Below are 13,027 nucleotides of genomic sequence, written 5' to 3' on the forward strand. Positions count from 1 at the left end.
TCACATTCATCATCACATTATTACTCGCATCACTCATTACATCGTCCACCGTCAATTTTATCATCGTACACATCCGTCTACATTCATCGTATTATCATCGTCACATATCATTCGCATCACTCGTCACATTTATCATCGTACACATCCGTCATACACTAGCATATCGTACATACTCGTCACATTACTCGTCACATTTATCATCGTACACACCCGTCACATTTATCATCGCACATTCTCGTCACATTTATCATCTCGCATCACTCGTCACATTTATCATCGTACACATCCGTCATACACTAGCAATTATCGTACATTGTACATACTCGTCACATTACTCGTCACATTTATCATCGTACACACCCGTCATACACTAGCAATTATCGTACATTCGTACATATACTCGTCACATTACTCGTCACATTTATCATCGTACACACCCGTACATACACTAGCACATTCTCGTACATACATCGTCACATCACTCGTCACATTTATCATCGTACACATCCGTCATACACTAGCAATCATCGTACATCGTACATACTCGTCACATTACTCGTCACATTTATCATCGTACACACCCGTCATACACTAGCAATTATCGTACATTGTACATACTCGTCACATTACTCGTCACATTTATCATCGTACACACCCGTCATACACTAGCAATCATCGTACATTGTACATACTCGTCACATCACTCGTCACATTTATCATCGTACACATCCGTCATACACTAGCAATTATCGTACTGTACATACTCGTCACATACTCGTCACATTTATCATCTCGCATCACTCGTCACATTTATCATCGTACACATCCGTCATACACTAGCAATCATCGTACATTGTACATACTCGTCACATTACTCGTCATGTCTATCATCGTACACTCATCACATTCCCATTCTTTTCGTATATTATCGTACAAAATTATCATATATCATCGTACACACATTCGCCACATACAACATCGCAAAGTCATCGCATTTATCATCTACAGATATTACCCTCGTCACTTTCCATTTCCACATCGCTCCACATTGTATTTATGCATGTTTCCGGCTGCTGAGCAGTAATTAGAAGTCTGTAAAACCTTTCTTGTAATTAAAGGTCAAGGAACTCTGAGATTGTTATTTAGGTTTCCAATGTTAGTGTGGCTGTTTTGTTTGAAGTATTATGTAATGACGGCCGATGACTCCCGAGCATCAGACTGGTGTATGTATTGGGCCCAGGCGGAAATAATCCAATTGTAAAACCCATTGGCTTCCCAGCAGAAGGGCAGAGATTCAGTTAACGGGAAAGAAATCTAATTAGAGAATCACTGCACAGTGCAAGCCACGTGATTTTTTGGTGTGGCATCGACAACGTGCTGTTCCTTCTTCATTCTGGTGTTATTTCGAGTAAGATGTCTATTCAAAGTATCAGAAAGAATTCGCACTAACATAAGAAACCTTGTTCTTAAGTACACCCAAAAGATTTCCATTAAAATCACTGAAATAGTTTTTCATCCCCTTTTCTAACATAAGATGGAAATGCTAAATCCCGGATCTAAATAAAAATAGAGGACATGTTTTTTTTAATGTTGACGTGGTCCCCTATTAACAGTAAATCATTGAAAGATTTGTATATACTGTACATATAGGGGATGTGGATGTGGCGCAGTGGTAGATGGCGCTGGTATGTTTGGCTAGGCGATTGGGTGCCGTAGATCGTGAGTTCGAGGTCCGGATAGGACACGACTCAATAAGTTGTAAGTGATTGCGAGTGATTTGGGATATCTTGGCGTTTTCTATTTCCGTACTAAACCCCAGACAAACATTTACTCTAGTGTTATCTCGCTGAAACATACTTCCGAATGCGATGCAGGAAGTATAGTCCAACCCGGTCATACATGTATATATCAAAGATACAAAATGTCACGAGTTCATAGACCATCTTAAACACTTATTGTCGACCATGTAGTGTTATAGTCAAATGACACTAACCATGCCTTCTCTGGAAACTCTTCAACCTATTATACTTCTTTCGTCATCATACTATAGTAAGATGACTGATTTTAAAATCATTTTTGTTTCTGAATTTTTATGAAACATTTTTCAGGAAAATCGATATAAAATAAAAAAAATAAAAAGGTAATAAGACCAGCAGATTGTAAGAAAGTATAAATTGCAATGTAAATGTAGCTGTCAAATCCGTTTGTTGTCTCTTTGTGCATGTATTGTTCTGGTTGATAACTTCTCCAGATTTGGTTTTGGCGATTGCAATTTGAGCAATGCTGTTTCTATAACATCTGTTCTCCTCTTCGTGCACCTGTAATTTTGCTATCCGTAACCGTGGATCGTAGTTCCTTCTGATTCCAAGTTATTTTATTCCTAACCTTTGCTTTCAGAATTACTTGAGGTTAAATTCTACAACAGTGATATCGATTTCGTGTCGTTGACGATATCTTTGTTGGTTTCTTTTGACCTTGATTCCGTGTCCTTAAGCTCTATAGATACTCAACTTGTTCTCTCAGACTCATCTGTGTTAACCTTCACTCCCTACATCATCTTTTGTAATTTATTTCTATTTTTCACACTAATTGACTCATGTGTAGCATGGATAAAGGAACCAAATTTGATCTAACCGACACCAAATTGTAAGGAAAATGTAGAGCTACTTTAGGTCGTTGTCAGTCGATGTCGAAAACGGCGTCAGTCATGTTTTTATTAGAAAGTATGTATCAATATCCGTCACTCATAGCTGTTGTATTCCTGGTGTTTCCTTTGGGGCTTTCTTTGACCGGCATTCACCCTTTACCGCCGGACTAAGAGGTTTAATACTCTCGGTATCCGTGCTATTTTCCGTTAATTAGTCGGGAGTCGCAGTCTTTACATGGTTTCCGAAGTAAACGTTTTGACACGCTAAAGTAATGTTATTGAGCGTCTTCACTCTGATTGGTGTCACAAATCAGTCCATTCAAAACACTCGCATAGCCCGTCAGTCATATTAATGGCGGTTTCGGGTGACCTTGAATCATTGGCCAATTATCTTTTATGAAGCCTCTGTGATTCCGTGACTGGCCTGTCTAACCTCGTGATGACACCTAAGTTCGTATTTCGGTACACGAGGTCTTGGATACGACCTGTAGGTCCCGACCCAGACATCGATCTGTGTCTTACGGAACCGCCAATAAACAGTCTGGTGCCATCAGCATGAAATGGTCACTAAAGATATTAATTACTACAACGTTTGTTTTAAATGTGGCGTTTGAGGATAATAAAATACTGCTGTGATGAAAGTTCGACGAGAAACAGCAAGCTTGAAGATTGTAAGGGAGGCCAGATAGCGAGGTACTAGCAGATGACGTGAAAGAGACTGGTGTTTGCAATAAACTTGGTAAGGGAAAAAAGGGAAGTAACTCATTAGCAGAAAAGAATCTCGTGAAAGTATGTAAAATAAGCATAGAAAGGTATATGAAGATTATGTATGGAAACTGGTAACAGGATGAGGTGGGAGTATTAGGAGAAAGCATGAGAGGATTAGGGGCAATAAGATAAAGGGAACTAAATGGAGGGAAACTACCAGTAGAAAAGAGTAAGGGAAACAAGGGGACGTAACCTATTAGAGGATATTAGGGAGGAATTTGATTTGGATTGGTTTATGATTTGACGCTCTGTTAACAGTTATTTCCATTTAAGGACGGTCTCTCCTTTGTTTTGTCTGTGGGGTTGTGTTTTGGGAGGCTGCGGTATGTTCGTGTTTTGGGAGGCTGCGGTATATTCGTGTTTCGAGAGGCTGCGGTATATTCGTGTTTTGAGAGGCTGCGGTATTGGAAGGCTGCGGTATATTCGAGTTTTGGGAGGCTGCGGTATATTCGTGTTTTGGGAGGCTGTGGTATATTCGTGTTTTGGGAGGCTGCGGTATATTCGTATTTTGGGAGGCTGCGGTATATTCGTGTTTTTAGAGGCTGTGGTATATTCATGTTTTGGGAGGCTGCGGTATATTCGTGTTTTGGGAGGCTGTGGTATATTCGTGTTTTGGGAGGCTGCGGTAAATTCGTGTTTTTGGAGGCTGTGGTATATTCGTGTCTTTGGAGGGCTGCGGTATATTCGTGTTTTGGAAGGCCGCGGTATATTCTTGTTTTGGAAGACCGCGGTATATTCGTGTTTTGGAAGACCGCGGTATATTCTTGTTTTGGAAGGCTGCGGTATATTCGTGTTTTGGGAGGCTGCGGTATATTCGTGTTTTGGGAGGCCGTGGTATATTCGTGTTTTGGGAGGCTGCGGTATATTCGTGTTTTGGAAGGCTGCGGTATATTCGTGTTTTGGGAGGCTGCGGTATATTCGTGTTTTGGGAGGCCGCGGTATATTCGTGCTTTGTGAGGCTGCGGTATATTCGTGTTTTGGGAGGCTTCGGTATATTCGTGTTTTGGGAGGCTGCGGTATATTCATGCTGTGCCTCTTTGTGATAGAGTTACTATTGTCCTTTTTGGTGCTATCTTAACGAAGCAATCCGTCCAAGGCACTGAGCATGTGCTAACCGTCACATTATACGACAACGGGCGAACCAGTCGCCCAACTCCATTGAGCAGAAACTACCACTTTTATAGACTATCGACTTGGTGTGTCTTGATCAGAGGACAGAACTCAGATCATTCCTCACAGAGACGATCGCTCAAATGGGAAGGGGAACACAACAAAATGGGGGAAAATATGCATGGAAACTCTAAATAGATAAGATAAAGATACAGACAAGGATATTGGAAGTAAGGGGTTATCGACTGGGAGGCAGCAATATAGTAAGGGCAGGGAAGTGGTGGGTTAGATGAATTAGGAGGAACAGGTCCTTCATAGAATAGATCACTTACCAAATACAATTACTGTTGAGAAAATTAACATTGAAATTAACACGATGAGGAAGAGTGAATTAATTCCATGGGTGTTTGCTAGTATCGATTTGGAACGTAACACGTGGTTTCAGCTCGTGCAGAACCGTCGTTAAGTCACTTCCTGATTGGACTAAGTAAAATAAATCGTCCACATCTGTGATGCTCAGACGGGAATAACTGCCTCGGTGAAATCTGCAGAGGGGTGTAAATCGTATCTTCTACTTCTTGTAAGTGATGAAGGCAAAGCAACAAAACCAAAATAATAAAATCAATTCCAATGCATTGTTCGGATGGAGAGGACCATATATTGCATGCTCCATAACCATATCCAGCTGTACCGGCTTTAATGTATGTCTGATTTATAACAAGCTACAAGTATTAACAATGGGATTGACTGTAGGCAAGACTCGGCGATAAAAAGAACAACAATAACCAAATGGTTAACTTGTCTTAATCCCGAACTGACAACCAATTCCATTTAGATTGTCTCACATGCTCACACATCCTGGCGATATTCTGTGTGAGTGTTAACATGTCTGTTTTCCCCGATATCTTGCTGTCCAGCCTATAAAAGTACTTTCATCGCACGTATCATTAAGCCCTTATAAGGTCATACGTCCTGAGCTGTTAGTCTCTCGTCTGGACATGTGCTGATATGACAAGACATATTATAATATGTCCGCCTAAAACATTTGGTAGTGGTTTGGTGACCAGGGACCTTTTTTTCCAGGATTGTCGTCAGTGCAAGTGACAGGCCACGCGACAAGGCGGGATATTTCTGATTGGTCTGGTGGTCAGAGCGGGTCTGATGGACACCATTTGACTAATGTTCTAAGTACACGAAAAGTTGACTCCGATTATTTGTCTGGTGGCTAGGGTCGGTTTGTACTGTGAACGTCACCAGGTTGGTTGACACATGACGTGGCATTTCGAAAGCTGCTCCCATTTGGGCAAAGTGATTTTACTCGAGCGTTGCATTTTGCGTAATATTTTGACATGTTTCATACCATTACGTTTCGTCTGGAGTGTTTTCCCTACACCAGTTGTTTCCGCTGTGTACGTTTCAACATTGGTCACAGTAGCCAATCTCTCCCAGGGTACATTCCGGTCCCCACAATCAAATTTTGGGGACCGCAATGCACCCTGGGAGAGATTGCACAGTAGCATACGCACTTTAGGGTACGACAGTTCGCTCCAATATTCTAGATCCCTGTCAAAACTGATGGTGGGGTTTATCAGAGGCAGAACGGAACGAACAATGTTTTGGTGATTTTGGTCTTATAATACTAGAAATAATACTTCAATTCATGACGGGGTTAATAAAGTATCTACTGTAGCCATGGCTTCTTATTACGTTACACTTCAAGAACGAGGTTGGCTAACGGAGATGAGGTTAACATTGAAGTGGTGAAAGACTCTTTGTACGTGACAGTTTTACATCAACAAATCAACAATATTGCTTGTAAATCACATTAACAGTTTATGTAATCGAAGTAAGTATATAGGATCAATCTTTGCAAAGGAATTGTATTAAAAACAGTATACGTTGTTGCCTTTCCTCGGTGATATAATTGAAAACAATTTGTTCATCTTTCTTTGGAGCAGTCCTACCAGATACTTATATTGTTTTTACTTTCCTGTAAAGAGTCATCCAATGACAACCTTCTAATGTTTGAGCCTAGCGAGCATCAATATCTTCGCTCAGGTTTCTACATCCCGAAATAGACAATACAAATGACATCTTCATTAATATATAGCAAACTTTTCACTCACGTACTGTAGTATGGCCACTGACTGTGTAGCAGTAGTATGGTCTTCAGTTTTTGTGGTTCATGAGCATTTATATGTTGTTTTAGCAGATGCAATCCGCCACTCAACTCAGCGTCGCTTGTACACTTGCTTCCTCATCGCAAGGCTCCAACGTATTGTATTAACTAGTATTCACACTACAGACAGTTCTGTATCTAGAATTATAAATTTCTTCTAAAAATCATTGTCATTCTCTTGTTGAAAGTTCTTTGTAATTTAAATCAAATCTGAATTTTTCGCACTTTTCAAACTTATTACATGTTCTCGATAACGAATGCGCAATCATCACCCTCATATGAAAAAAAAATTGTAAGATGTGTATTTTCTTTTGTCTTGCCTCCTTTTTTTCATTTCCAAGGATACTACATGTAGCTGTTCAATAATGACAAACATATACATGTACATGTTGTACTGTTATGCTATTTGGTTTAGTTTTATGCGAGTCGACTCATTCAGAAGCACGCTGCGTATATACATTTTGAGGATAAAAATCGTCATTTCTTGACAGAAAATATCTCGCTTTTTTGTAACTTTTCAGAATTGGAATAATTAGGCTTGCCAATACACAAACACAGTTGTAGTTGATTATAGCGTGTGTCTAACTACGTGTTCCCCGGCGCGCGCCCCTAACGACCAGCACGAGACAACTACGTGTACTTCAACGGCGAAGCACTCCTAGACGTCGTTTTCAAGTTCTTTTTACCATATCCTTCGGGAAAAAGATTAGATTTTTTTTTAAATGGGGTTGAGTGAAATGTGTTTACTGATATAGTGTGTTACCATCATCTTTCTAAACAACGTTGTCTTTAACAACGCCATAATTACTGTACACGAGGTAGTTCGTTTTAACAAGTTCAACTCACAATTTTTTATTAAACACTTGTATCAAATTAAACGGTCCTCCTGTATCTTTTTAAAACACTAGCTTTGCATTCCGTGAGTCTGCTTGCGAAAATCGACTGAGGATAAAGATTTCGAAATGGTTTTGAAATGTCCAAACATGTTGAAAATAACAGGTCAAAATATGTGTCTATCCATCAATTCTTCTCGCACTTACATGGAATCATAAACCATCTACCGTATACGTGTACGTGATGTACACGTTTGTGAATGATGATATCTACAGTGATAAGTGTGTCTTTGAGAGTTTTTATCCCCCGCCCAACGAAGTTGGCGGGGGATATACAAATGGGTTCCGTCCGTCCGTCCGTCCGAATGGTTTCCGGAGCATAACTCTAAAACCAGTAGAGATATTTTCACGAAACATCATACAAACATTGGTCTTATGGTCTAGTTGTACCTTTTGCTATTTTTAGGTTTTCATTTTTTGCATTTTTTTCCGTAACCATGGAAACATTGCTGAAAATATCATATTTTTGTACCAGGTTCGTTTCCGGAGCATAACTCTAAAACCAGAAGAGATATTTCCACGAAACTTCATAGACACATTGGTGTTATGGTCTAGTAGTGCCTTTTGCTATTTTAAGGTTTTCCCTTTTGTACTTTCTTTCTGTAACCATGGAAACATTGCTGAAAATGGCAGATTTTTGTGTAAGAATCGTTTCCGGAGCACAACTGGAAAACCGGTTGAGATATATGCTAGGAACTCCATAGGCACATTAGTCTTATGGTCTAGTAGTGCCTTTTGCTATTTTAAGGTTTTCACTTTTTTTTTTACTTTTTTCTGTACCATAGAAAACATTGCTGAAAAATATCATTTTTTGTAGCAGGTTCATTTCCGGATGCACTAAACTCTAAAACCAGCAGAGATATTTCCACGAAACTTCATAGACACATTCTTTTATGGTCTAGTAGTACCTTTTGCAATTTTAAAGGTTTTGCATTTTTCCGTTACCATGGAAACATTGCTGAAAATATCATGGTAAATGGTAAATGCTACTTTGAAAACTCCACCCATCTTTGTGTATATAGTCTAATATAAATGTCAAGGCTGTATACCTGATTCAACAATTGCAGAATTATACTCCATCTTTCTTTAGCTCAACTTCCTTTTTATTGTTTTTTTTCCATACACATAAGTCTCCACAATCAAACTTACTTCAGCTTTGATATCTCCATTGGCGGGGGATTTGAATGACTATGTCCTTGTATACATATGAATATAATTTCACATTCTTGAAATGAGCCAGCTTAAGCAATAATGCATAATTTACGGTGTCTAAAAGCTGGTTTCTAGTTCATTTCATACTTCGGAAATCGCCTCTTGACATCTAGGCGGAGCATGCGCAAATAGAGATCGTCTTCAGATTAAAAAGAATGGTGTAATAGAAATGGTCAGAGCTCTTTAAAGATTTGAAGTATGGAACAGATTGTATACAGCTTTTCGGATACACAGTCGTATTTGGTAACTGTACAAATATTATTCCAGTCGCAAATTGGTTCTTTCTGTGTATCATCTGGATACAAATGGGTGAAATCTGTTTTGTGTTTTCACTTGTGAATGCACCGCATCCATACTGGGAATTGGATCATTCGATTCTTAGAGCCCTGTGTTAACGATAATTCTACAGTTCCGAGTTCTGGAAATGATCCGGAAGTTCGTGGGACGCCTTCCAAGGTCGGAGAGACAGAAGCTGCAATCAGATACTCCTGGATGGTGTAACATTGATTAATAATACAGATTTAATTTGACAGGTGCGTTACAATGTTACATTGAATTAGGACGTAATTTTTTTATCTTGTCATCCTATGTGAACAAGAGATATCTGACAGAGACAAGCCGACAAATTAATGTAATATTCAGTTAGGTAACTTGTAACACATGGTTCTCTGTGTGAGCATCGGTTGCGTCGTTACCGTAGCAGCTTACATGAAATGGAAAAAAAATCAGCTTAGCAACAAACGCTGAGCCGAATGTAATAATTCAATGTCTTGTGTAATTATTGTTTTTATATTGCGTATGTGTGTTCAGAAGCTAATTGAGTATTGACTATCCAGACTGTCGTATTTACATGATTGTGTCGACATTTGATTCAACATCAGGTGTAGTTTTGGTTGTAATGAAATTCAGGGTAATGTATGGCCTGGACATTACAGATTTGCGGGGGCGTTTTAAAATATTTGTAGTGGCCTTTACTTAAATTATATCATATACTGTACACGAAACTTAACACTTTCGGGCAGTTTTCTTTATTGTCTGTTGGCGTCATTGTAAAACGTTTGTCTGGAGACTTAGAATGCGACCCAAATTATGTTTAGAGTGCGGCAGTTCAGTTGTTTGGAAACAGTATATGTTTTTGCTTTTTTCACCAGAATGTAATATACATCTTCCTAGTATTACATAACAACCGACCCCCTACCCTAGTAAACTTTGTATTGAAACAGGATAATAAAACAGTCGTCGCACACTGCTCTATATAGTGATATGTGTGTGTGGAGCAGGAAGGGGAGTCGGATTAGCGGAAGGAAAATGCTTTATGTCTATTGTTCTCGGTAGAAATATAGATCTCTGGCGAACTCTGGCGGTATCGAAAGTGAGACCCAGGAGAGAAGAAACGCTAAATTGGCCTGACGTCTTAGAACGATAAAATGTACATAAGAACGAATTACACGTCAAGTTTTTCTAATTTAAATCTAGACAAGGCTCAGTCTAGCTTTGTTTCCTTGCCGTTAGATAAACAGCTGGAATACGCGTGCCGACTGTTCCACCGTAACCTTTCCGATAACTTCGTAAAAAGAAGCGCGTATTTTATCAAGTAATTTATTTGTTGATTTAACTGTCTAAGGTATCAGAATTGTCTTGTCACCCGAAGGCAGTTAAATTGATATATTTATCACCTTTCTTGAAAATGTGAGTGAATTTGAGAGTTCGATAAACATTAAAACAATTTCAATGCTTAGTGAGGAAGATAAGGAGGATTTATTTTGTTGATTCTGTTCAGAATGAGTATATGTAAAACGTCAATACATTGCGCGAACATAATAAACTACCGGGTTACTAACAAATTAGCTTTCAATAGGGAGGAGGAAAGCAATTGGCTGAATACCCTCTTACGTAGTTCATTGACCTTTGCGGCCAGGAGAATACAATGGAGTTAAGACATTCATATTGCAAATAGCTACCACAGCAGAGATAATGATGACATGGTGATGCTATCACGATATCGACAATCACCAAAGTTCATATACAAAAACTGGCTAGAACCCTTTCTGTATCAACGTCTTGGCATCTTTGTTATATCAATGTTTTATTCATTGCCACGAAAACGATACCTAAATCTCGCGAGATGTGGTATCAGTAACGCGAGAAAAAAGACGGACATGAATATTTACATGTGTCAATCAAAAATAAATTCTGCGCGAGACGTACTTGGGCACGTGCCGGTGGTTGTATGGGATATTTTGATCGTTAAATCTAATGACGGTTGTGTCAAAATAGAAGGTTTAAATGACCCAAAATGCGCCAATGTCTATCTAACTGTCATTTTCCGTCTGAAAATTTACAAATGTACCATTTCTCCATAAGACTTTGATTTCATTCTCTAGCTATGTTCATATATTTATTTTAAATCTACAATTCAAGAAGTCTGTCATAAATGCCAGCTTCAATTATGATTTAATGTTTAAACCGAAAATTCAGTATTACAGTTATACGATTAAGAAGGAATTTGTGTACGCTAAATCTCTACCCGAGCCGGGTTCCAAGTACAACATACACGCAACACACCGCATACATGGGAGGCCGTCCTTACATGACCATAGCTGTTAATAGGACGTTAATTAAACAAACAAACAAACAAACAAACAAACAAACAAACGTACGTTCATCAATACATCATAACCTTCTGTGTGTTGATATTGTCTAATGATAGGTGTAAGCTTTTATTCAATTATTATCTTATAAATTAGGTAAATTAGAGCGATTCTTATACATGTAATATACAAACGTGGCTTAACTACACTGGTTCATTATGTATTCATGAGAAGCTGTTCTTTTCTGAAATACATATCTGAACTTTTCACAAACAATCTTATCATTTTGATATTGCATAACCATCTTGACAATATTTTGGATATTGCATAAAAACATAACATAACTTTTAGTCAGTGCACGTGCCTTGCTTTCTAACCACCCCTCCCCCCGGGGGTGCAAGGTGTAAAGTAAAGAGATACCTTATAACAGGAGTCACAGTACTTCTGTACATTGTCCCTATAGAAATGCTAATTTCACTACCCCCACACATTCCCATTACAAATTGTATTGTAAATTACTAGGTTATGTGGTATCTGCGGTTTCGACAGGCCCGAGAGCAGAACACTCCCGAATCACACCATTACGTAACGACTATGTAAACAGTGATAAATGACGAACCAAAAAAATACGGCGTCCTTTTTAAAACGGATCCGTTATATTACATTGAATGTACACCATCTGTCTAGTGAAGTCTAGATTTCTGGATCTAACATCTGTCTAGGAGCTGTCCTAATTTGATAACTGTAAGTACATAATTACATACCTACATGTGTATTCCAACAATATGTACATTTTCAATTAACGTAACCTGTTTTCACTGTATTAAACCCACTCCCGAGCACATCCACTCACTGCTTTTCAATTAAAGTTACGTACTCCGGTCGACATTTTCTAATTTACATAAAACTCTCACATCTCTCACGGCTATACTGTTTGTAGCGTGGGGCTTGAAACAAAATGAAAACATGCCATGCACCATACATATTTGCTCCGTATAGAGAGCAATTATTTAGATATGTATAAAATTCAGAAAGTTAATGAATTTTCAAATGAAATATATTCGGAACACGATTCCAGCATCGTGTTGTACATCATACCTATGAAACCTTACATGTAATGAATTACATTTTGTTTGTTGGGCGAGTTGACTTATTGGAATATTTCAGTTTTGTATCATTGTAAGTTACTTTTCTGCTTGATTTATTTATCAAGGATTAATACATTCTAGGGGCTGCCACCTTCGCCTACCAAGCGATACCGACATACGTCAATGATCATAGAAAGGAGTGTAACGGATTATATTGTCTTGACATGTGAAGATGGGCTGCTGCATGCTCCCGCGTATACCGACGAAAAATATTTGATGATGTTTTCGATTTTATATACATGTAGCTTTAAGCGGAAAAATGAAAAATTCTGTCATCAGACTGAGTATTTTCGTTGTCCCTGAAATGTCGAGAATGCAAACTAAATAAGATAAGTAATCGTTTGTTCAAAATACAAACATTGCTATTTCCGGCTCGAATGGGTGCACTCATAACATTAAACAAATCCTACAATCATTGGATGTACATATGTAGTAATACACATTCCCACGACTTTCACGTAAACATCTAACTGACCTCT

General features: G+C 38.6%; 1 protein-coding gene across 3 annotated transcripts in view; it reads left to right on the top strand.

Annotated features, from left to right (window-relative positions):
- LOC138333190 (uncharacterized) overlaps nucleotides 1-13,027 on the top strand; it is a 44,420-nt gene that overhangs the window by 2,897 nt on the left and 28,496 nt on the right. The window contains exon 1 of one of the 3 annotated variants that reach the window (XM_069281393.1): nucleotides 11,986-12,144. The exons of the other annotated variants lie outside the window; for them this stretch is intronic. The gene's annotated coding sequence lies outside the window, so the exon portion shown is untranslated. Of the gene's footprint in view, nucleotides 1-11,985; nucleotides 12,145-13,027 lie in introns of those variants that run through there. 3 annotated transcript variants of the gene reach the window in all.

Source organism: Argopecten irradians, chromosome 10, assembly GCF_041381155.1.
Source record: "Argopecten irradians isolate NY chromosome 10, Ai_NY, whole genome shotgun sequence".
Classification (NCBI taxonomy): Eukaryota; Metazoa; Mollusca; class Bivalvia; order Pectinida; family Pectinidae; genus Argopecten; species Argopecten irradians.